Below are 25,906 nucleotides of genomic sequence, written 5' to 3' on the forward strand. Positions count from 1 at the left end.
GAGTGATAAGTTATGAATGCAGGCGAGGCTCCATGAGTGGTGCAAGATCAGTGGGCAAGGCAGTAGGAGGTTGTGCAATGGTATGAATGCTTGGTCGGTGCGAGTGTTGCGAGGTCACCAGTGTGTGAGGTAGCATGAGGGTGTGTGAGTCAGTGTCAGTATGTGAAGTTGTGTGAGCAGGTGAGGCCCCAGGAGTGCATGAGGTACATGAGTGTGCAAGGACAAAGTGGGCAAGCCCAAGGGAGTCTGAGTGATGGTGTTGGTATTTCCATTGCTGGGAACGTGCCAGGTCACAGGTGTGCAAGGTAGGATGCTACTTGGTCTACTTTTCCCTTTTTTCCATAGCTCTTATTACTTTCTAACAGACTGTATGATTTATTTATTATATTTATAATATAAATATTTATCTATGATATTAATATTATATATATAATATAATATTGTATATTATATCTATTATATTTATTGGAAACCCTGGTGGTGTAGTGGTTAAGTGCTACGGCTGCTAACCAAAAGGTTGGCAGTTCGAATATGCCAGGTGCTCCTTGGAAACTCTATGGGGCAGTTCTACTCTGTCCTATAGGGTTGCTATCAGTCGGAATCGTCTCGACGGCACTGGGTTTCTGGGTTATTGTATTTATTGCTTTTCTCTCCCTTCTGGAATGGAAGCTCCATGCGGGCAGGGACCGTCTCTATCTTTTTCTTCCATTACCTAGAGCATACCTGGCTCCTAAAGGTGCTCCATAAGTATTTGTTCAACAATGGGCAGAACCTGTCCAGAAACTCCATCTAATTGTGTTACCTTAGGAAACTCCCTTTCTTTCTTAAGGCCTCAATTTCCCCATCTGTCAGTGACATGTTGGGCGTGAAGCTCTCTAAGGTCTGGCCTTACTCTGGGGTGCAGGGGTCCTAGGAATTGGGGCACTGTGACTCAGGAGGCCAAGGACAGTGCCCAGATACTTCCTTACTGCCTGGTCCCTCCAGCTACTCCAGCTCAGGGTTGAGCTGCACCCACACCAGCCCTCTCTGGTTGAAGAGCCTCCACTAAGGAACTTGTGCAGTGCACAGCCTCTCCCCGGTCCTAAGAGGCAGGTCCCCTGATTATGCTTATTTACAGAAGAGGAAGCTGTGGTTTGAGAGGTTAAATGCCTTCACCAAGGAAGCAGGATCCAAACCCAGGACCATTTGATGCCGAAGCTCACGCTCTGAGCAGCAGTTCTCAATCCTGGCTGTGCAGTAAAATCGCTTAGGGGAGCTTTAAAAAAAATGTTGATTCCTTGGCTCCACCCCTAGAGATTCTGATTTAATTTGTTGGGGAGTGTCCCTAGTGCGCCTACTGTCCATGAAGATCTTGAGCAACTTTCAGCCCCTCTGTGTGGCAGGCAGGAGCAGCTGGGAAAACAGGGACATCAGGACTCTTCTTGTTTCAATAACCAGCCATGGGAAACTAATAATCATGGAATAGCAGCTACAAAAGGGCCAAACGGAGACGGAGGCAGACAAGAAGAGAGGAGAGCACTGGGCATGAATTCATGGAGAAGATGAAGTATCTCCATTTCGTAGGTAGACTGATGTTCAGAAAGGTGATGTGACTTGCCCAAAGTCACACAGCAAGGCAGAGCAGAACTGGGATTCTGTTAAAATGTACGTCAGATCACGTCACTGCTTCCAGAAATTCTCCTTCTCACTCAGAGGAAAAGCTGAAGCCCTTAGTGACCCACAAGGCCCTATCTGATCTCACCTCCATCACCTCTCTGTCCTCATGTCCTCCCATTCTCCCCTCTCCCCCCTCATTCCTCTCTAGCCACAAAAGCCTCCTTGCTGTTCCTCCTGTACCAGCCATGGTGCTGCCTCAGGGCCTTTGCATTTGCTATTCCCTCTGCCTGGAATATTCTTTCTCCAGATATCTGCATGGCTTGCTCCCTCGCCATCTTCAAGTCTTTACTCAGTTGGCAGCTCCTCAGTGAAACCTCCCCTGACCACCCTTTTTAAAATCGCAATCCCCCACCCAAAATTTCCTGTCTCCTTTCCTTGCTTTATTTTTCTTCATAGGATGCCTCATATAACATGTTTTGCTCTTTATTTTGTTTCTTGACTATCTCCCTGACCAGAATGTAAGCTCCATAAAGGCAGGAATTTCTTTTTATGCACTGCCACGTCCTCAGTGCCTAGAACAGTGCGTTAGTATTTGTTAAATGAATGAATGAATGAACAGCATACATTCGAGAAGAGACTCTGTATTCTTCCTGTGACAGCAGTCTGAGCACAGCCCTGTGAAAATGAGCAGACAGGTATTTTACAGTTTTTTTAAAGGAAAAATCTAAGGCCCACCAAGGGCAAAGGACTTGCCCAAGATAACACAGCTAATAAATGTGTCAGAGCCAAAATACACATCCATTTCTAGCTGTGCTCCTTTCACATCTCAGAAGAAAGAAAACAAAGACATAAAAAGGAAAAATGAGCAAGAAGAGAGCAGAGAAGCCAGTGTTTAAGACAGAAAAGAAAGAGAGAATACAGCTAGTCTCTGGATCCGAGCGAGCTTGTGAAATGGAATCAACCAACCTGCCTGTAGCTTAAATTGGTGTGAGATGGGCTGACATGGTCCCTTTAAGCCCGAGAAAGGCTGAGATTCCAACAGGAGAGTAACTTGGCCACCAGTTGGGGAGGAAACGGCCAGGCTATATTAGGAAACTTGCAAGCAAGTGGCAAGAGGCACAGACAACCAGGGGAGGCTGAGAGTGAGGGCGCACTGAGAACAGGGAAAAGCTAAGTGCCCGGGCCATCCTCAGCCCGACTTCCTCTAAGACAGGACGGTACAGGGCAATTCTCTCTGGGAATGGGAGGGACACAGCCAGGAGGGAGAGAAGGAGGCCCCTGACTGCAGCCATCTGCTGAGAGGGGCCCTCGGTGGAAGGAAGTGGCGATACAACTTTGGTCTGGCTCCTCCGTGGCCGTGTAAACCCTGCAGTGCTTCCCCGGAATAAGGACCAAGATCCTTAGGGGCCTACAAGGCCTGGAATGGGCTTCCCCCACCTGCCTATCCTACTTCACCTTGCCACACTGGGCTCCCCACTTCAGGGTCTTTGCCCATGCTTTCCCTTCTTCTTGGCCTACTCTTCCCCTCCTTATTCCTCCGCTCAACTCCTGTTGACATTTCGAGTTTTGGCTTAAATGTGACTCCCTCCAGGAAGGTTTCTCAAACTGCTCAGGACAGCCACAGGCCACCATGTCACTCTACACTTCTTGGCACTTTCCCAATTGCAACTAAATAATTACTGTGATCAGTTGTTCCCCGCAAGCCCTCTCTGCTAGACTTTGGCTTCTATGAGGAGGGAGCTATGTCTAGCTTATTCCCACTGTGACCCCAGCATCGTTCCCAGGCCCAGGGAAGCCCTCGGTAAACAGCTGATGTATCTCTGAGTGTCTTCTCCTGCGTGACACTCTTAACATTCTTCAAGGAACATAAGGAACCACATCTTCTCTTTTCCCTCGTGACTCAGCACGCAGTAGGTGCTCAGTCACGAATGGCAGCGGCTGCCAAGCATGTTCAGGTCTAGATTTAGCAGCTCAAACCCTGGGAGTTGTTGGGGTACATATAAAGGCTGGCAAAGGCCGTGACCGTGGTAAACACAGTCCTGTCCCTCAGATGGGGCTCCTAAATTATAAGATCTGAATGTACCCTCTTTCCCTGGTTTAGTATAGAATGATCTGGGCTTTAACCTTACCTCTGACACTAGTTCTAAAATATGTATAAATTACTTCAGCCTGCTGAGCCTCATTTTGTCCTTCTGTAAAATGGAGCTAACAATACCTGCTTTCTGTGGTTGTTCGTTCATTCCTTTGAATTTGACAATTATTTGCTGAGCATTTACTCTGGATCGCACGTTCATTATGCTAGGTGCTGGGAAGACAGCAGTGACCCAAATAGACATGGTCCCTGCCCATGACGGGCTTGGAGTCTAGTGCCAGGGATACGTTAAATTTAATCAACCAGTCTCAAAAATGAACATTAGGAAGCCATAGCCAGACAAGAGATAATGGTCCAGGTCTTGGGTGGCAGCGGAGTGGGGAGGGTTGGTTGACCTGTGGATTAAGTGAGCTAGCAAATGGAGGCAGCTAGCACAGTGTGCCAAGGAGCTATGGTGGCACAATGGTTAAGTGCTCAGCTGCTATGATGGGTTCAAACCCACCAGCTGTTCCATGGGAGAAAAGACCTGGCAATCTGCTCCAGTAAAGATTACGGCTTAGGAAACCCTGTGGTGCAGTTTTACTCTGTCTTATACAGTTGCTATGAGTTGGAATCGACTGCACAGCACACAACAACACAATGTCTGGTACACAGTAAGTGCTCAATAAAGACCAGCTTTTTGGCAGATTAGAGTCTTTGCTTGGAAAAGCTGGCCCAGAAAGGATTAACTGGAAAGATGAAAAGGAGCCAGGGAGGACAGAGAGAGCTTGGAGGGAGAGAATAAGGCCAGCTTCAATTTTCGGCCTGAGTCTGGTTGCTTGTGTGAGCACCCCTGGGCCCTGGGATTCCAGGTTTCCCTGCTTTGGCTGCATCCTTGGCTCGGGGAAAGGCTTCAGAGCTTTCATCTTGGAGAGAAAGAAAATATTGGGGTCTGCTCATCAGTGAGACCTGCCTTCACATCCCCTAACACACAGGGTGGCTTCGGGAAGCCACATGTACACTACAAGATCTGCCTTCCTGGCCAGAGATTATGACTTAATTCAGCTGGGCACTGGACTCTTTTTTTTTTTTTTTTTGGCTTTAACAAGCAGACATTTATTTTCTCACAGTTTAGGGGGCAAGAAGTCTGAATTTAGGGTGCCAGCTCTAGGGTAAGGCTTCCTCCCTGTCCACTCTGGGGGAAAGTCCTTGTTCCTTGGTTCTTTCTTTATGCCTAAATCTGTTCTTTTATCTCTCGAGGGGGATTGATTTAGGGCACTGGACTCTTTTACAGCACCCCAGATGATGCCAACATTCAACCTGGACTGAGAGCTGTAAAACCTCTCAACTGACCTCCAATTAACCAACTAGTCAGATGAACCGCATGCTTCATTCCTTGTAAAACCTGCTTGCTGATGTCCTCAGCACAGTGATGCTTCTGGCACACACTTCTGTACCCACCTGTGGAGCTGTATGTTTGTTTTAAGCCTGTTCCCAAACCTGTTTACTGCAGTTGTCTCCATTATTGAAATTATGTGGCTTATTAATATCTATTATATGATGTTGTGGAGGTGGTTGTTGTTGTTGTTAAGTGCCATCGGGTTGGTTCCAACTCATAGCGACCCTATGCAAAACAGAACGAAACACTGCCCCATCTAGCACCATCCTCACAATCCTTGTTATGCTGAGCCCATTGTTGCAGCCACTATGTCAGTCCATCTCATTGAGGGTCTTCCTCTTTTTCACTGACCTTCTACTTTACCAAGCATGATGTCCTTCTCCAGGGACTGAGCCCTCCTGACAACATGTCCAAAGTATGTGAGATGTAGTCTTGCCATCCTTGCTTCTAAGAAGCATTCTGGTTGTACTTCTTCCAAGACAGATATGTTCATTCTTTTGGGAGTCTGTGGTATATTCAATATTCTTCTCCAACACCACAATTCAAAGGTGTCAGTTCTTCTTTGGTCTCTTTATTCATTGTCCAGCTTTTCACATGCATAGGAGGCGATTAAAAACACCATGGCTTGGGTCAGGTGCACCTTAGTCTTCAAGGTGACATCTTTGCTTTTCAGTGCTTTAAAGAGGTCCTTTTTTTTTGCAGCAGCAGCAGATTTCCCCAATGCAATGCGTCTTTTGATTTCTTGACTGCTGCTTCCCTAGATGTTGATTGCGGAGCTAAGTAAAATGAAATCCTTGACAACTTCAGTCTTTTCTCCGTTTATCATGATTTTGCTTATCGGTCCAGTTATGAGGATTTTTGTTTTCTTTATGTTGAGGTATAATCCATACTGAAGGCTGTGGTCTTTGACCTTCATCAGTAAGTACTTCAAGTTCTCTTCACTTTCAGCAAGCAAGGTTGTGTCATCTGCATAACTCAGGTTGTTAATGAGTCTTCCTCCAATCCTGATGCCCCGTTCTTCTTCATATAGTCCAGCTTCTCGGATTATTTGCTTAGCGTACAGATTGAATACGTATGGTGAAAGGATACGGCCCTGACGCACACCTTTCCTGACTTTAAACCATGCAGTATCTCCTTGTTTTGTTTGAATGACTGCCTCTTGATCTATGTACAGGTTCCTCATGAGCACAAGTAAGTGTTCTGGAATTCCCATTCTCTGCAACGTTATCCATAATTCGCTATGATCCACACAGGCGAATGCCGTTGCATCATCAATAAAACACAAGTAAACATCTTTCTGGTATCCTCTGCGTTCAGCCAGGATCAATCTGACATCAGCAATGATATTCCTGGTCCCTCACCCTCTTTTGAATCTGGCTTGAATTTCTGGCAGCTTCCTGTCGATTTTCCTGTCGATATACTGCTGCAGCTGCTTTTGAATGATCGTGATTAGTTGCCATCAAGTTGGCTCCAAGTCGTGGTCACCCACGTAAAACAGAATGAAACATTGCCTGGCCCTGCACCATCTTCAAAATTGATTGTTGGTATGTGTAAGTCCGTAGTTGCAGCCATTGTGTAGTGCCTTCCAGCCTAGGGGGCTCATCTTCCAGCACTGTATCAGACAATATTCTGTTGTGATTCACAGGGTTTTCAGGCTAATTTTCAGAAGTAGATTGTCATGCCTTTCTTCCTAGTCTATCTTAGTCTGGAAGCTCCACTGAAACCTGTCTACCATGGGTGACCCTACTGGTAATTGAAGTACTGGTGGCATCATAGCAACATGTAAGCTGCCACAGGATGACAAACTAACAGATGGGTGGTGGATTTACCATATAAACCAATGGGATATAAGTGTACAAAGAAAGAGAGTTGTTATTTCTCCAAAAACAAGCTGAATGCTTTTGGACATCCATAAAGGAGAGTCCCTAAAAAATTGCTCTCAAATTAGGTATGAATAAGGTAACGATAAAAGACTGGAAATGAAATTATAAAAATATAGACATTTTCTTCACTTGGATTGCTTTGCAAGTGTCTTTAATTTCTTGCTCTGCTTTAAAGAAACCAAAAGAAACTCAAAATTAGAGATGACGCATTATGGGAGTACAAGAAAGATGATGAAAAACTCCATTCAATAAGGATCTTATCAAACGATTAGTGAATGAGAAAGAAAAATTGAATGGCTATACATATATATGATTTAAGTTAAAATAAAATTATGAGATGTGTTTATCTTTTTTTTTAATGTTTCCCCCTTTCAACTGACTTATTTGAGTAACCAACTGACAAGTGATATTGATGACATCAGACAAATGTATTCTTTTATCATCAGTCTGAATAAATTTGCCTTGACAGAGAGGTCTGTCCATTTCAGAAGGGAAGACACCAGATGGATCACCATGGAAAAGGCAAGGAAAATAAGCAAATAACCATAGGCAAACAGTCTTATGTGAGACTTACCCATAGAAAGGCTTGGATGAGTTCAGTGAAGAGGACACTACTTTTTGTCCTTCCTCAGGGAGAGGACAGTTGTGGCCTGAGCCACTAAACGCTCTGTCCTTGACCTGGTCTGTAGGAATTACCCCAGTGTGTTTAGTGCAGGTCATTCATTCCAACCACATGAGACCAAACTGGGGGCATGAAGCCTGTGGAGAATTTTCCCTGTTGTACAACTTAATAATCCATTAGGGCGGGATCTCCAAAAATATGTTCCTCAAAACTTATATTAATAGATTTTATCATGAAAACAAAGCGGGGGGTGGGGGGGAACAGTCCTGAGGTCAAGTAAGTTTAAGAAAATCAAGGTTGAATCAAAGATTTCTTTATTGTAGGACTTGTCAGAACTCTTAATGTGCTCACTAGTGCTGTGGTCTCCAAGACGGGGATGGTCTTCAATCAGAAGACCCATTTTTGCAGAACACCTTTCAGGATTCGTGGTCCATGGAACCCTCTTTGGAAAACTACCTTAAGGCTTGACGTCATTTTCACATTAGTTCAGCTTGGTGAGGTCGGAGGAGCAGGTATTGTGCAGACATTGTTGGTTGTTGCTTGCCCAACAGCAAATTTCCACTTCTTCCCTGACAGAACGTCAGTTTTGTTCCAGTGGCCAGTACTCCTCCGTATGATTCAGAGAAGGTAAGCCTGTCGCCAGCTGCAAGTGTAAATCCTGATTCCTCTAAGTCAAACTTTCAGGTCTATCCACCTTGTCAGTGATTGGATTATCCATGAGCATGTGATGAAATTTGGCATTGAGACCTAAGAGAAAGTTTGCTGGGAGTTTGGGGGGTGGGCAGGAAAGAGTTCCTTTTTCTTACAAAAAGATACATGCAGAGAAATGCTCTCTCTTCTGCCGAATGTTACTGCCTCTGGGGGTGACGCCTGGAGTTGTGGCAGCCATCTTGGAACCATGAGGGGAGGTAGCTAAGAACAAAGCTGATACTCTTTGAATGGCAGAGCAAAAAGATAGCGGGAACCTGGTTCTTTGTTGATGCTGCTGAGCCTCCGAATTAATCAATCCTGAAGCCACTCTGGAGCCCTGGTGGTGTAGTGGTTAAGAGTACGTCTGCTAACAAAAAGGTCGGCAATTTGAATCTACCAGCCACTCCTTGGAAACCCTATCGGGCAGTTCTACTCTGACCTGTAGGATTGCTATGAGTTGGAATCAGCTCGATGGCAATGGGTTTTTGATTTGGAGCCCCCCCACCTCTGGATTCTGGTTATTATTTATGTGAGATAATAAATATCTTTATTAAGTTTGTGCTATCCAGTATGATAGTCACTAGCCACGTGGTTTTTGAATACTGAATTTTGAAGACTGTACAAAAAGGGATGTACAGTGAAACCTGTGAGAGCTGGCACTCAAGGGGACTGCCTTGTTTATCTGGCTCTCACAGATTTTCCACCTTTGACAGGGTATAGTCTTACCCCTTTTGTATCACTCGTTTTGCATTTTCCTTCTCTGATAGGCTTCCGTCATACACAGGTTCTGGCTTTCACAGGTTTTACTGTAAAATATTTCATCAGTAATCATATATTGATTACATGTACAAATGATAATTTGGATAATGGGTTAAATCAAATATATTATTAAAATTAATTTCACCAGCTTCTTTTTCTTTTTTAATGTGGTTACTAGGAATTTTAGATTACATATGTGGTTCACATTATATTTCTATTGTAAAGTGCCAGATTCAGTCATTTTGAGCTAGAGTTTTCTGTTACCTGCAGACAAAAAAGATCTAAAAGATACAGGTATCATTCTGATCACCATTCTGATAGGAATATTGAGACTAGGAATGCCAGCCTCCTTTGTCATGACCACACAACAAGCTGTGGCAGGTGTTGGCCGTCACGGCCAAGTGTTCTGACTGGTATTTTTCCCTCTGCACCTTCAAGACTCTGAGAACATCCCTTGTGAGCTAAAGTTCATAGGTCCTCGCCCAAAGCTCCATTTTGAGAAGAGTTGCAGAAAGCTCAGCCATTTCAGAAACCCAAGGGACACCGTCTGTGAGATTCAGAGTTCACTTTGAGACAGAGAAGACACATGTGGTCCAGATCAGGCCTCCAAATACAGAAAGGATCTGAGAATACCACCCATCTGGCCAGCGATGACTTCCTGCTTCTAGGAAACTGTCTCGGGTTGGAAAGGCAGAGTCCCTGGGGGACTGAACGGAGACAGAGAGAAAGGAACCAAGGCGGGATCCTCTCCAGGGGCCCCCACTGCCTACTGAAGCCCTTAACCTGATGGTCCAGTTCCTTCACGATCTGGTCTCAACTCACCTTCCTAGCCTTGTCTTCCCAAATTCTCCAAAGCCCAGTTTCAAAGCTGCATCCTTCAGAAAACCTTTCCTCCTTCCTCCAACCTCTCATCGCCTAAGGCATTTGTAACTTCATCCCTCCCATGGCAGCTGTCTTGTCTATAACTTGCTAATTTTGTCTAACAACCATTCCTGATCCAAGTCCTCTCACAGATTTTAGCGTGAAATTTTGGGGCAGAACCATAAAAGTGTCATCAACAGGAAGTCTCCGAGCAGGCCAGGTTCCCTGTTATAAACTCATAAACTCTTCTATTTTCCTTTCAAATTACTTATCACACTTTGTAATTAAATAATTATTGGCTGAATGCTGGTCTCTGCTTCTAGAACGAACATTCCGGAGGGCAGGGACCAAATCTGCCTCGCTCACCCTGGTGTTCCCTGCACTCAGTGCCGTAACTGGCCTATTGAAGGCATTCAACAGAATGAATGAAGGTGTACCTGGCCTTGAACAATCGTCTGAGTCTGTCTCCTCTGAGTAAAGCAAGCATAACAATTTTACTTTGCAGGGTTGCTACGAGTATTACAAGGATCATCTAGCAGAGATCTCAGGCTCTCAAAATGTGTTGGCTCCCTTCCCTTCAGGGGAAAGGATTGTAGGGTGACCAACTGTGATGGGTAGATTTATGTGTCAATTTGATTAGGCTATAGGAGCCCTGGTGGTGCAGTGGTTAAGAGCTCAGCTGCTAACCAAAAAGTCAGCTTTCCAAATCTATCAGCCACTCCTTGGAAACCCTATGGAGCAGTTCTGCTCTGTCCTATAGACTTGCTATGAGTTCGAATCGACTCAGTGGCAATGGGTTTGGGCTTGTTGTTGTTGTTGTTTTATAGTATCCAGTTATGTAATCAAACAATAACCTAGGTGTTGCTATGAAGATATTTTTAAAATCTAAAGAGCCCTGGAGGCACAGTGGCTAAAGCACTTGGATGCTAACTAAAAGGTCAGCGGTTCGAACCCACCAGCGGCTCTGCAGCAGAAAGATGTGCAGTCTGCTTCTCTAAAGATTTACAGCCTCGGAAACCCTGTAGGCAGTCCTACCCTGCGCTGTAGGGTCGCTGCGAGTTGGAATCCACCGACGGCAGTGGGTAGGTAACATCTCCAATCCGTTGACTCTAAGGAAATTACCCTTCATAATGTGGGTGGACCTCATCCAATGAGCTGGAGTGAAAACTGAGGTTTCCCAGAGAAGAAGAACCCTCCTTCAAGACTGAAGCATCAACTTCTGCCAAGTTTCCAGCCTGCCCGCCTGCCCTTCAGTTGAGGGTGCAAACGGTTAAACGTGCTCAGCTGCTAATTGGAAAGTTGGAGGTTCAAGTCCACCCAGAGGCACCTCAGAAGAAAGGCCTGGTGATCTCCTTCCAAAAAGTCAGCCATTGAAAACCCTATGGAGCACAGTTCTACTCTGACACACATGGGGTCTCTATGAGTCAGAACTGACTTGACAGCAACTGGTTAGCACTTCATTGCATGGTCTCATGATTAATTAAACAGGCATTTTGGACGGGCATTTAGATTGCTCCACGTTTTTCCCGTAATAATCCCAAGGCCTTGCTCCCTGGCTTGTCCGCAAGACTGGCATCAAAGTCCCTTCCCAGGGCCCCCAAATGCCGCTGCCCGTCAAAGCTCCACTGTCTCTGGTTTCCTGGGATCACTAATAGGCAACTCAGAGCAGAGGAGCTGGCGGCATTTGTGAGCAGCTCCCAGGAGCAGGATCGGGTTGCAGTGAGTGTATGACAAGCTCCCTTAGTCTGCAGGGCTCTGCCACCCCCACATCCAGCCTGCCGCTGCCTGGGATGACGCCCCAGGGCTCACACAAGAAGCAGAGGATTAATCAGGCGACTGCACCTGCGTGCTGACAGCTCTGGGTGAAAGCCTCTTTGCCAGGCCCTGGGTCAGCTCAGCAACCCTCAGGGCTGCCAGTATTCCTAATGTCTTTGGGAAGCAGAAGTGGTTGGGAGTGGGGGAGGCAAAAAGGGCGAGGGTCTGGGTTCAGAAGGCAGCCCACCACTGGGCATTGAGGCAGCCCTGTCTGTGCCCATGTGGCATGTCTAATGGGCATCTCTCACCCACAACGTCCAACACTAAGCTCCTGACCTTGCCTGCTCACACCCGCGTCCCATGTCGGTTATGGCAAGGCCGTCCTTGCGTGGCTCATGCCCAGAACCTTGGACCATCCTTGACTCCTCCCTTTCTCTCATTCCCCATCCAATGTTTCCACAGAATCTGTCGCTCTTCCTTCAAAATAGAGCCAGAATCCGACCACTTCTCATCACTTCTGTGGCTACAAAATGGGGGTCCAAGCCACCATCGTACCTCTTACAAGTATTACTACATTGAACTCACTCCATGGTTTCCCCACTTCTGCCCTGCACTCGCCCTCTGCCATCAGTCCCTGCTCAACCCAGCAGCCAAGGGAATTCCATTAAATGGGAGTCAGATCACGTCGTTTTTCTGTTCTCCATTTTTCTCAGACTAAAAGCTGAATCCTTAGAACAGCCCACGAGTCCCATCATGACATGCTGTGTCCCTGAGCTTTTTTGGCAGGAACAGTATATAAATGATGCTGTGCGTTTCCTGCATATCCCTACACACTAGGGCACATAACGCCACGTGGATGTTAAATTTGATTACTTCTCAATGAGAATGTTAAAATCCATCTCAAAAATATGAAGACAATGGAATGAGATGAGGCATATATGTAAGGCACTTAGCATAATGTTATCATTTTGTTAAGATGGCATCCATAAAGGATGGTTCAAATTTAATTCAACATAAAAATAATAAAGACATTGCCCAGGTCAAGCAGAGCACCGCCTGTAGGCTGGACACAGTCCTTAGTCTCAGTGTGGACCCTGCTTTACACTGTCCATAACAATGGTCAGCAGGAAATGCTTGAACACCTCCAGGCACAGGGTGCTCACTACTGGTCTTCGGAGGGGATTCTGGAGTTCCTACTGCCCCTGGATGGTCTGTGGATTCTGCCAGCACAGGTCTGGGTGAGTCAGTTCATCAACTCCCCTTAAGCAGGGAGTGGAAGTTATGCTGGAACAAGGAGGGTCCTGGATGTTCCACTAATGACCAGATCTGATCTGCCACCTATCCTGTGACTCTGGCTTGGGAGGGAGAAGGGGAGATCAGGATGGTTGATGGCAGGAAGCAATCCTGCCCACCGCCCCCCAAAATGCACCCTCAGCCAGGGCCTTCAGAAAATGAGACTCAACATTCTTCATAAGGGTGTGGCAGGTGAGGCATGGCCCAGAGAACAGCTGCTGGGGTACGGAATTAGCAGGCGCTGAAAACCAGCAAGCTCCGCACATCCCCAGGGCCTGGCCTTGGATGTGCCACACCTACGGAGATGTGGTCAACTGGACACGGGAACCCCAGAAAGCAAAGCAGCAGAGAGGAAAGACTAGTAGCGTCTCCCCTGTCTTGTCCTCTGCTTTCCTGGGATCCCCAGATAAAGCCAAGAAGTCACCCTGGCAGCTCCTTGGCTAGCTGTCATACTGGCCCCTGGCTGTGAACTGGCCCAGAGACTTTCAGGATGAGGTTAAATGATGCAGATTCTACCTTGGAAATGGAGTTGTGCCAACACAGTGTCCATCTATACTGACAGAACTCAAGGCAGAGCTAAGCAGATCAAACTCTTGGCTTACTAACTTTCCCAAAGTCAGAAGATAGTTTTTGTTGTTGAAACATTATCCCAAAGACAGGGACAGCTGTGGTTCAGGCCATGCTGAATTAATTCACCCTTTAGCGTGGTTTTTTGTTTTTTTTTTTTAGCGTGTGAAGGAAACAAAGGAAGGAGATTATGTATTTGGGCTTGTTCTATGTGCCAGGCATTATATTAAGTGCTTTACAGGTAGTCCCTGACTTACAACGTATTTGAGTTACAACAAACTGCACTTACGACGAACTGCACTTACGACCGTCAGTGTCTCTAGAATATTGCATCTTCCTGGGAGGAAGTTACATGAAAATGCATGTAGCCCCAAAAACCCAGTGTCGTCAAGTTGATTCCGACTCATAGCAACTCTATAGGACAGAGTAGAACTGCCCCACAGAGTTTCCAAGGAGCGCCTGGCAGATTCGAACGGCTGACCTTTCAGTTAGCAGCCATAGCACTTAACCACACCACCACCAGAGTTAACATGTAGGAGATATGGAAAAAATTGCAGAGTTATGTGCACACATTCCAAGCATTTGATCAGGATAATACGATGGAAGACATTGGTGGAAATTCATCCATATGGCAAGAACGCTGAATTTAGAATGTGATATCGCTGATGTAGAATGTCTTATAGATCATGAAGAAGGGGAATTGATGGATCAGGACTTAATGGATTTTGAAGAGGAAAGAAATGCTGATGAAAAAAGAAATAATGAGGAAGAGGAAGGATAGAAGTTGTCAAAAAATTTTGCAGTGAAAGGATTAGCTGGAGTTTTTTCTAAATTAGATCAGGAGCTTCAGTTCCTTGAAAACAGGGACCCAAACACTGATGGCTGTACTAAAGACAATAGCCAGATACAGGAAGCAGTGAGATGTTACTGCAAAATATATGAAGAGAAAAAGAAAAGGGCCATACAGACAACTCTCACCAATTTTCTGACTGGAAACACCATCCGCATTCCCAGGGATAACCCAGAACCCTCCACAAGTGGAATTATTACCACAATTGACAAAACGCCAATTTTGTTCAACTCTTCTTCATTGCTGGAGTAAATTTTTATGATTTGTGTATTTTTTTATGTATACTGTGTTCAAATATACCTACAAACTTATATATAATGTTTGCAACCCCCAAAGACAAATAAAGATTGGATTTATAAACATACTGATAATAAAAAAGTCAATAATAATGAAAACTAAGAAAAAAAAAAAGGTATTCCACTTGTGTCACAGCCAACTTACCACAGAATTCTCAGAATGGAACCCCTTCGTAAGTCAGGGACTACCTGTTTATATATTGTATTTTGAGGTAGATTTTAACATCCTCAATGGAAAAAGGAAAATGAAAGTTCAGAAGTTACATGATAAGCCAGGTTTACATGGCTAAGAAGTGGCACAGCTAGGATTTGAACTCAGGTCTGGCTACTCCAAGTCCCACATGCTCAAGCACCATGTGTCTCCCTTTTGTAATATCAGGTTCTCTTAGGACTTCTACACTTGATTTTAATAGCAAAAAAATTAACATTAAAAGACATTCCTTTGAAATCTGCAAAAAGCCAAACATACACATACACAGTAGAACTAATAAATTAACTTAGCAAGAGCAAAGGATTCAAACCCAATATCAAAAATAACTATATTTCGATAAACCAGCAATGAACAACTGGAAAATGAAATTTAAAATGCCATTTACAGAGCCCTAATAAATGGCATAACAGAATACAAACCATAACTAACAATGCACAGACACCAGAAGAAAAACTAGATCACTAGAAGCTCCTAAAAATCAAACACTTATGCTTAGCAAAAGACTTCACCAAAAAAGTAAAAAGACAACCTACGGACTGGGAAAAATTTTTTTAGCTACCCCATATCAAATAAGGGTCTAATCTCTAAAATCTGCAAGATACTGCAACACCTCAATAACAAAAAGACAAATAACCCAATTAAAAAATGGGCAAAGAATATGAACAGACACTTCACCAAAGACATTCAGGCAGCTAACAGATACATGAGGAAATGCTCACAATCATTAGCCATTAGAAAAATGCAAATCAAAACTACAATGAGATACCATTTCACCCCAACAAGGCTAGCACTAATCCAAAAAACATAAAATAATAAATGTTGGAGAGGTGGTGGAGAGACTGGAACACTTATACACTCTGGTAGGAATGTAAAATGGTATAACCACTTTGGAAATTGATTTGGCGCTTCCTTAAACAGCTAGAAATAAAAGTACCACACGATCCAGCAATCCCACTCCTTGGAATATATCCTAGAGAAATAAGAGCTGTCACACGAATAGATATATACACACCCATGTTTATTGTAGCACCGTTCACAATAGCAAAAAGATGGAAACAACCTAGGTGCCCATCAACAGACAAATGGATAAACAAATTATGGTATATTCACACAATGATAAAGAACAACGATGAATGCACAAAACATCTCATAACTTGGAAGAATCTGGAAGGTATTACGCTGAGTGAAATTAGTCAGTAGCAAAAGGACAAATATGAGACCACTATTATAAGAACTCAAGAAAAGGTTTAAACACAGAAGAAAACATTCTTTGATGGCTAGGAGGGTAGGGAGGGAGGGGAAGGGGTATTTACTATCTAGACAGTAGGCAAGAATCATCTTAGGTCAAGGGAAGGACAGCACACAATACAGGGGAAGTCATACAGCTGGACTAAACCATAAGCTGAGAAGTTTCCTGAACACAACTAAACACTTCGAGGGACAGAATAGCAGGGACGGGGTCTGGAGACCATGGTTTAAGGGGACATCTAGGTCAATAGGCATAACAAAGTTTATTACGAGAGTGTTCTGCATCCCACTGTGGTTAGTGGTGTCTGGGGTCTTAAACGCTAGCAAGTGGCCAGCTAAGATGCATCAATTGGTCCCAAGCCACCTGGGGCAAAGGAGAATGAAGAACACCAAAAACACAAGGAAAATATTAGCCCAAGGGACAGAAAGGGCCACATAAACCAGAGACTCCATCAGCCTGAGACCAGAAGAGCTAGATGGTGCCCGGCTACCACCAATGACTGTCCTGACACGGAACACAACAGAGAGTCCCTGATGGAGCAGGAGAAAAGGGTGCAGAATTCAAATTCATGTAAGAAGACCAGACTGAATGGTCTGACTGAGACTAGAGGAACCCCAGAAGACATGGCCTCTGGACTCTCTGTTAACCCAGAACTAAAACCATTCCTGAAGCCACCTATTCAGACAAAGATTAGACTGGACCATAAAACATAAAATAATACTCGTGAAGCTTGTGCTTCTTAGTTCAAGCAGATACACAAGACTAAATGGGCAGCTTCTGTCTGGAGGCAGGACGAGAAAGCAGAAAGGGACAGGAGCTGGTTGGATGGACATGGGAAACCCAGGGTGGAAAGCGGGAGTGTGCTGGCACATTATAGGGATTGCAACTAGTGTCACATAACAATATGTGTATAAATTTTTGTATGAGAAATTAACGAGCTGTGAACTTTCACCTAAAGCACAATAATAAAAAAAATAATAAAGTGCCATTTACAATAGCATAAAAAATAAAATACCTAGGAATAAAATTGGCAAAAGAAGCACAAGACACTAAAAACTCCAAAACATTGCTGAGCGAAATTAAAAAAGTCATAAACAAACAGGGAGAGACACCATGTGCATGGGTTGGAAGACTCACTACTGTTAAGATGTCCATTCTTCACAAACCGATCTATAGATCTACTACAATCCCATCAAAATACCAGCAGGCTTTTTTTGTGGAAATCCACAGGCTGATTTTTTAATGTATGTGGAAATGGAAATGACCTAGAATGACCAAAACAGTCTTGAATAAGATGAGCAAAGTTGAACGACTTACCCTGTCTGACTTCAAGACTTACTCTAAGCTACAGTCACCAAGGCAGCGTGATATTGGCATAAAGGTAGACAGATAAATAGAAAAGACATTCCTGTGGGGAGCAAATGAACAAATGTGGAGATGAAGTTCCTTCAGACTTTCTCTGTAAGGAACACAGAGCCACAGGCCCAGGTCACATGACACCAGGTATTGCTCAGGCCTCTATCATGGCAAATTGATTCAACAACCACGTTCAGAGACAAATGGGTAAAAATGAACTTAAGTCATCGGCTTTGAGCAGGAGGAAGAAAACTGGATCCAAAGTGCAGAAGCCTGAATTTTTGACAATTATCATAGTTAAACATAAAAATCAGCCTCATCTTTTTTAGCATATTAAAGTAGTAAGCAATAACCACATGCCAGGAGTCCCTGAGTGGCAAAAACAGTTAAGCGTTTGACTACTAGCCAAAAGGTTGGCGGTTCGAACCCACCCAGAGGCACCTCAGAAGGTCTGGTGACGTGTTTCCAAAAAGGTCACAGCCTTGAAAACCCTATGGAACATTTCTGCTCTGCACATGTGGGGTCGCCGCGAGTTGGAATCCACTGGAAGGCAACTAACAACAACCACATGACAAACTCTATATGCTTTACATATATCAGGTTGTCATATAATTCTCTCAGCAAAATGGAATTAAAAAAGAAAATAGTAAGCAGTGCATATAGGGAGGGAAATATTGTTTCATGAAGGTTTGTTTCAATTTTATATTTTTGTAGGTGTGTGTGTTTAGGATTGCAATGTGAAGCATGTATCTTACTGTGGGGAGCTTGCTACACAATGATTGCTAGTAAAAAGTAGCAGTCAATAAAGTTGAAAGCCGCTAGTGTAGGAGATAAAAAAACAGTTGCTGTCAAGTCAATTCAAACTCACAGCCACCCCATGTATGTCAGAGTAGAACTATGCTCCATAGTGTTTTCAATGGTTGATTTTTCAGAAGTAGATTACCAGGCTTTTTTTCGAGGCACCTTGGGTGGCCTTGAACCTCCAGCCTTTCGGTTAGCAGCCGAGTGCATTAACTGTTTGCACCACCCAGGAATTGCTAGTGTGGTAGGTAAGAGGGCTATTAAAGCCTAAATAATATAATGCATGTAAGATTCTTAGCAGAGAAATCAAAGACACAATAAGGAATAAAGGGTAGATGCATACTCCAACAAATTTGAAAACCGAGAGGAAATGGACAAAGTTCTAGAAACACACTAACTACCTAAATTAACACAAACTGAGGTAGAAAAACTAAAACCTGTAAAAAAAGAAGAAATTGAAGAGATAATTTTGAAAAAAACTCCTAACAAAAAAAAAGCTCTGGCCTGGATGGCTTCACTGGAAAATTCTACCAAACTTTCAGAGAAGAGTTAACACCACTACTACTAAAGGTATTACAGAGCGTAGAAAAGGAAAGAATACTTGCGAACTCATTCTACGAAGCCAGTATAACCCTGATACCAAAGCCAGGTAAAGAAAGATACCACAAAAAAAGAAAATTACCGGCCAATATCCCTCATAGACGCAAAAATCCTCAACAAAATTCTAGCCAATAGAATTCAACATCATATCAAAAAAATAATTCATCATGACCACGTGGGATTCATACCAGGTATGCAGGGATGGTTCAACATTAGAAAATGAACAATGTAATCCATCACATAAATAACAAAAGATAAGAACCATGTGATCTTATCAATTGATGCAGAAAAGGCATTTAACAAAGTCCAACACCCATTCATGATAAAAATTCTCACGAAAATAGGAATAGAAGGTAAATTCCTCTACATAATAAAGGGCATTTCTACAAAGCCAACATCATTCTAAACAGAGAAAGACTGAAAGCAGTCCCCTTGAGAATGGGAACCAGAGAAGGAAACCCTTCATCACCACCCTTACTCAACATTATGCTGGAGGTCCTAGCTGGAGCAATTAGTCAAGAAAAAGAAATAAAGCGCATCCAAATTGGTAAGGAAGAAGTAAAAGTATCCCTATTTGCAGATGATATGATCTTATACCCCCCACATGTCTGTCAGTTTGTCGTACTGTGGGGGCTTGTGTGTTGCTGTGATGCTGGAAGCTATGCCACCAGTATTCAGATACCAGCAGGGTCACCAGTGGAGGACAGGTTTCAGCTGAGCTTCCAGACTAAGACAGACTAGGAAGAAGGACCCGGCAGTCTACTTCTGAAAAGCATTAGCCAGTGAAAACCTTATGAATAGCAGCGGAACATTGTCTGATATAGTGCTGGAAGATGAGCCCCCCAGGTTGACGCCTTTGAATTGTGGTGTTGGCGAAAAATATTGAATATACCATGGACTGCCAGAAGAACAAACAAATCTGTCTTGGAAGAAGTGCAGCCAGAATGCTGCTTAGAGGCAAGGATGGAGAGACTGTGTCTTACATACTTTGGACATGTTGTCAGGAGGGATCAGTCCCTGGAGACGGACATCATGCTTGGCAGAGTACAGGGTCAGCGGAAAAGAGGAAGACCCTCAACAAGGTGGATTGACACAGTGGCTGCAACAATGAGCTCGAGCATAACAACGATTGTAAGGATGGCGCAGGACCGGGCAGTGTTTCGGTCTGTTGTGCATAGGGTCGCTATGAGTAGGAACCGACTCGATAGCACCTAACAACATGATCTTATACACAGAAAACCCCAAAGAAGCCACAAGAAAACTACTGTAACTAACTGAAGATTTCAGCAAAGTATCAGGATACAAGATAGACATTAAAAAAATCAGTTGGATTCCTCTACGCCAACAAAGAGAACTTCAAAAAGGAAATCACCGTATCAATACCGTTTACAATAGCCCCCAAGAAGATAAAGTACTTAGGAATAAATCTAACCAGAGATTTAAAAGACCTGTAAAAAGAAAACTACAAGACACTACTGCAAGAAACCAAAAGAGACCTACATAAGTGGAAAAACATACCACGCTCATAGATAGGAAGACTCAGCATTGTGAAAATGTCAATTCTACCCAAAGCGATCTACAGATACAATGCAATCCTGATCCAAATTCCAATTACATTTTTTAACAAGATGGAGAAACAAATCTCCAACTTTGTATGGAAAGGGAAGAGGCCCTGGATAAGTAAAGCATTACTGAGGAAAAAGAACAAAGTGGGAGGCCTCACACTACCTGATTTTAGAACCTATTATACTGCCTAAGTAGTCAAAACAGCCTGGTACTGGTACAACAAGAGATACATAAACCAATGGAACAGAATCGAGAACCCAGAAGTAAATTCATCCACCTATGAGCAGCTGATATTTGACAAAGGCCCAAGGTCTGTTAAGTGGGGGAAAAGACAGTCTCTTTAACAAATGGTGCTGTCATAACTGGATATCCATCTGCAAAAAAAAAAAAAAAAAAATGAAACAGGACCCATACCTCACATCATACACAAAAACTAACTCAAAATGGATCAAAGACCTAAATATCAAATCTAAAATGATAAAGATCATGGAAGAAAAAATATGGACAACACGAGGAGCCCTGATACATGGCATAAATAGTATACAAACCATAACTAACAATGCACAAACACCAGAAGAGAAGCTGGATAATTGGGAGCTCCTAGAACTCAAACAATTATGCCCATCAAAAGACTTCACCAGAAAAGTAAAAAGACAACCTACAGACTGGGAAAAACTTTTTGGCTACCCCATATTCGATAAGGGTCTAATCTCTAAAATCCACAAGATAAAACACCTCAACAACAAAAAGACAAACAATCCAATTAAAAAATGTGCAAAGAATGTGAACAGACACTTCACCAAAGAAAACGTTCAGGTGGCTAACAGACACAGGAAATGCTCACAATCATTAGCCATTAGAGAAATGCAAACCAAAACTACAATGAGATATCATCTCACCCCAAAGGTTGGCACTAATCCAGAAAACACAAAATGATAAATGTTACAGAGGTTGTGAAGAGATTGGAACTCTTATGTGCTGCTAGTGGGGATGTAAAATGGTACAACCACTATGGGAAATGATTCGGTTCGTCCTTAAAAAGCTAGAAATAGAAATAACATATGATCCAGCAATCCCACTCCTAGAAACATACCCTAGAGAAATAACAGCCGTCACAAGAAGAGATATATGCACACCTATGTTCGATAGCAGAAAGATGGAAACAACCTAAGTGCCCCCCCCATCAAATGGATAAACAAATTACGGTACATACACACAATGGAATACTATGCAATGATAAAGAACGATGATAAATTCATGAAACAGCTCACAACATGGATGAATCTAGAGGGCATTATGCTGAGTGAAATTAGTCCCAAAAGGGCAAATATTATATGAGACCATTATTAAAAGAACTCAAGAAAAGGTTGAAACACTGAAGAAAACATTCTTTGATGGTTATGAGGGTGGGGAGGAGGGTGATTCACTAACTAGACAGTAGACAAGGATCAACTTCGATGAAGGGAAGGACAGCACACAATATAGGGGAAGTCAGCACAACTGGACCAAAGCAAAAGCTAAGAAGTTTCCTGGACACACTGAAACACTTCGAGGGACAGAGTAGCTGGGGCTGGGGCCTGGGGACCATAGTTTTGGGGGACATCTAGGTTTATTAAGTTTATTAAGAAAATGTTCTCATCCCACTTTGGTTAATGGCGTCTGGAAGATATTAGCCCCAAGAGACTAAAGGATCACATGAACTAGAGACTACACCATCCTGAGACCAGAAGAACTAGATGGTGTGTGGTTAACATCAATAAACGCCCTGACAGGAAACACAAGAGAGTCCCAAATGGAATGGGAGAAAAGTGTGGAACAGAACTCAAATTCACATAAAAAGATGAGACTTAATGGTCTGACACACACTGGAGGAACCTCCAAAACTATGGCTTCCAGACATATCATTAACCCAGAACTAAAACCATTCTTGAAGCCCACTCTTCGAACAAAGATTAGACAGAAATGTAAAACAAAAAATAACACACGTGAGGAATGTGCTGCTTAGGTCAATCAGATACACGAGACCAAATTAGTGGCCCCCGTTGGTTAAGTGCTATGGCTGCTAACCAAAGGGTTGGCAGTTCGAATCCACCAGGCGCTCCTTGGAAACTCTATGGGGCAGTTCTACTCTGTCCTATAGGGTCGCTATGAGTCGGAATCAACTCGACGGCACTGGGTTTGGTTTTGTTTTTTGGTCCAGAAGCAGGATGAGAACGCAAGAGGGAATAGGACCTGATCGAATGGACACAGGGTACCTGGAATGGAAAGAAGGAGTGTGCTGTCACGTTGTGTGGATTGCAACTAATGTCACAAAACAATATGTGTATAAATTTTTGTAGTAAGAAGTTAACTTGAGCTGTAAACTTTCACCTAAAGCACAATTAAAAAAAAGGAAATATAAATAAATAAATGGTAAATGCAGTTGTTACTATTATCAGGGCCAGCTTCACGGCCATTGGACTTGTGGGTCACACAGGGCTCCACTCTTAGAAAGGCCCCTGTTGCCACCTTGAAATTCTTACTTTCTTTTATTTATTGTACTTTAGATGGTTTACAGAACAAACTAATTCCTCATTAAATAGTACACATATTATTTTATGACATTGGTTAACAACCCCATGACATGTCAACACTCTCCCATCTCGAACTTGGGTTCCCTATTACCAGCTTTCCTATCTCCTCCTGCCTTCTAGTCCTTGCCCCTGGGCTGGTGTGTCCCTCTAGTCTCGTTTTGTTTTATGGACCTGTCTAATCTTTGGCTGAACGGTGAACCTTGGGAGTGACTTCATTACTGAGCTAAAAGGGTGTCCAGAGGCCATACTCTCAGGGTTTCTCCAGCCTCTGTCAGATCAGTAAGTCTGGTCTTTTTTTTTGTGAGTTAGAATTTTTTTCTACATTTTTCTCCAGCTCTGTCTGGGACCCTCGATTGTGGTCTCTGTCAGAGCAGTCAGTAGTGGTAGCCGGGCACCCTCTATTTGTACTGGACTCAGTCTGGTGGAGACCATGGTAGATGTGGTCCATTAGTCCTTTGGACTAATCTTTCCCTTGTATCTTTAGTTTTCTTCATTCTTCCTTGCTCCCAAAGGGGTGAGACCAGTGGAGTATCTTAGATGGCAGCTCACAGGCTTTTAAGACCCCAGACACTACTCACCTAAATAGAATGTAGAACATTTTCTTTATAAACTATATTATGCCAGTTGAGCTAGGTGTTCCCTGAGAACATGATCCCCACAGCCCTCAGCCCAGCAATTCAATTCCTCAGGGAGTTTGGATGTGTGTATGGAGCTTCCATGACCTTGCCTTGTACAAGTTGTGCTGGCTTCCCCAGTATTGTGTACTGTCTTACCCTTCACCAAAGGTACCACTTATCTATTGTCTATTTAGTGTTTTTTTATCCCCACCCATCCCCTCACTCGTAACCATCAAAGATTGTTTCTTTTTGTGTGTAAACCTTTTCATGAGTTTTTACAGTAGTGGTCTCATACAATATTTGTCCTTTTTCGACTGACTTATTTCACTCAGCATAATGCCCTCCAGATCCATCCATGTTATGAGATGCTTTACAGATTCATCTTTGTTCTTTATCATTTAGTAATACTCCATTGTGTGTATGTACCGTAGTTTGTTTATCCATTCATCTGTTGATGGGCATCTAGGTTGTTTCCAATCTTTTTGCTATTCTGAACAATGCTGCAGGCAGCATGGGTATGCATGTGTCTATTCATGTGATGACTCTTATTTCTGTAGGATATATTCCTACGAGTGGGATTGCTGGATCATATGGTATTTCTATTTCTAGCTTTCTAAGGAAGTGCCATTTCATTTTCCAAAATGGTTGTATCATTTTGCATTCCTACCAGCAGTGCATAAAAGTTCCAATATCCCTACAGCCTTCTCAACATTTGTTATTTCCTGTTTTTTTTATTCGTGCCAGTAATGCTGGGGTGAGATGGTATCTCATTCTGGTTTAAAATTGGTTTTCTCTAATGGCTAGTGATCCTGAGCATTTCCTCATGTGTCCATTGGCCGCTTGAATGTCAACATCATTTTGTGTTAGTTTGGGTGTGTGTCTAGAAATTTGTCCATTTCCTCTAGGTTTTCAAATTGGTTGAAGTATAGTTTTTCATAATACTCTGTTATGATCCCTTTTATTTCAGTTGAGTCTGTTGTAGTGTCCACCATTCCATTTCTTATTTGGGTTATTTGTGTCCTCTCCTTTTTTTTTTTTTGTCAGTTTGGCCAGTGGTTTGTCGATTTTGTTGATCCTTTCAAAGAACCAACTTTTGGGTTTGTTGCTTCTTTCTATTGTTTTTGTATTCTCTATTTCATTTATTTCTGCTCTGATCTTTATTGTTTCCTTTCTTCTGATGGCTTTGGGTTTCTTTTGCTGTTCTGTCTTTGTTCAATTTGTGTAGCTAATGTTTTGATTTTGTCCTTTTCTTCTTTTTTTAATGTGTTCATCTATTGCTATAAATTGACCTCTGAGGACTGCCTTTGCTGTATCTCAAAGGTTTTGGTATGATGTGTATTCTTTCTCATTTGATTCTAGGAATTTTTTTATTCCATCTCTGATTTCTTCTACTACCCAGTGGTTTTTAAGCAGGGTTGTTATTCAGTTCCCATGTAATTGATTTTTTTTTTTTTTCCTTGCTCTTCCTGTTGTTGATTTCCACCTTGATGGCATTGTGGTCAGAAAAGATACTTTGTATTATCTCAATGTTTTGGATTTTGTTGAGGGTTGCACTGTGGCCTAAAATGTAGTCTATTCTGGAGAACGTTCCATGTGCATTGGAAAAGAATGTGTACTTTGCAGCTGTCGGGTGGAGTGTTCTATATACGTCTATGAGGTCAAGTTGGCTAATTGTGCCCTTTAGCTCTTCTGTATCTTTGCTGAGTTTCTTTCTAGATGTTCTGTCCTTTACCGAGAGTGGTGTGTTGAAGTCTCCTACAATTATTGTGGAACTGTCAATTTCTCTTTTCAGTGCTGTTTTTGTTTTAATTATTTTGGAGCCCTGTCATTGGGTGTGTAGATGTTTATTATGGTTATGTCTTCATGATGGATCGTCTCTTTAATCATTATGTAATGCCCTTCTTTGTCTTTTATGGTGGATTTTGTCTTAAAGTTCATTTTATCTGAGATTAGTATTGCTACTCTTGCTCTTTTTTTGGTAGCTGTTTGTTTGATGTGTTTTTTTCCATCCTTTGATTTTTAATAAATTTACATCTTTGTTTCTAAGGCATGTGTGTCTCTTGTAGACAGCATATTGATGGAGCCTTTTTTTGTTTTTTTAATCCATTCTGTCACTCTCTGTCTCTTTATAAGTGCATTTAGGCCATTTACATTCAGTGTAATTATCGATAGGTGTGGGTTTATTGCTGTCATTTTGTAGTGCTTTTTTTTTGTGGTGCTGACGTTTTCTTTGTTCCTCTTACTCTCCTGTGCCGAATTCCTTTTGTTTGTGGATTTTTTTTTCCATTTCT

At 42.9% G+C, this 25,906-nt stretch overlaps 1 protein-coding gene across 1 annotated transcript in view; it reads right to left on the reverse strand.

Moving 5' to 3' along the window:
* Positions 1 to 25,906, reverse strand: part of JPH2 (junctophilin 2) — a 90,985-nt gene that overhangs the window by 52,130 nt on the left and 12,949 nt on the right. The gene's annotated exons all lie outside the window — the stretch shown is intronic.

Source organism: Loxodonta africana, chromosome 24 (genome assembly GCF_030014295.1).
Source record: "Loxodonta africana isolate mLoxAfr1 chromosome 24, mLoxAfr1.hap2, whole genome shotgun sequence".
NCBI lineage: Eukaryota > Metazoa > Chordata > Mammalia > Proboscidea > Elephantidae > Loxodonta > Loxodonta africana.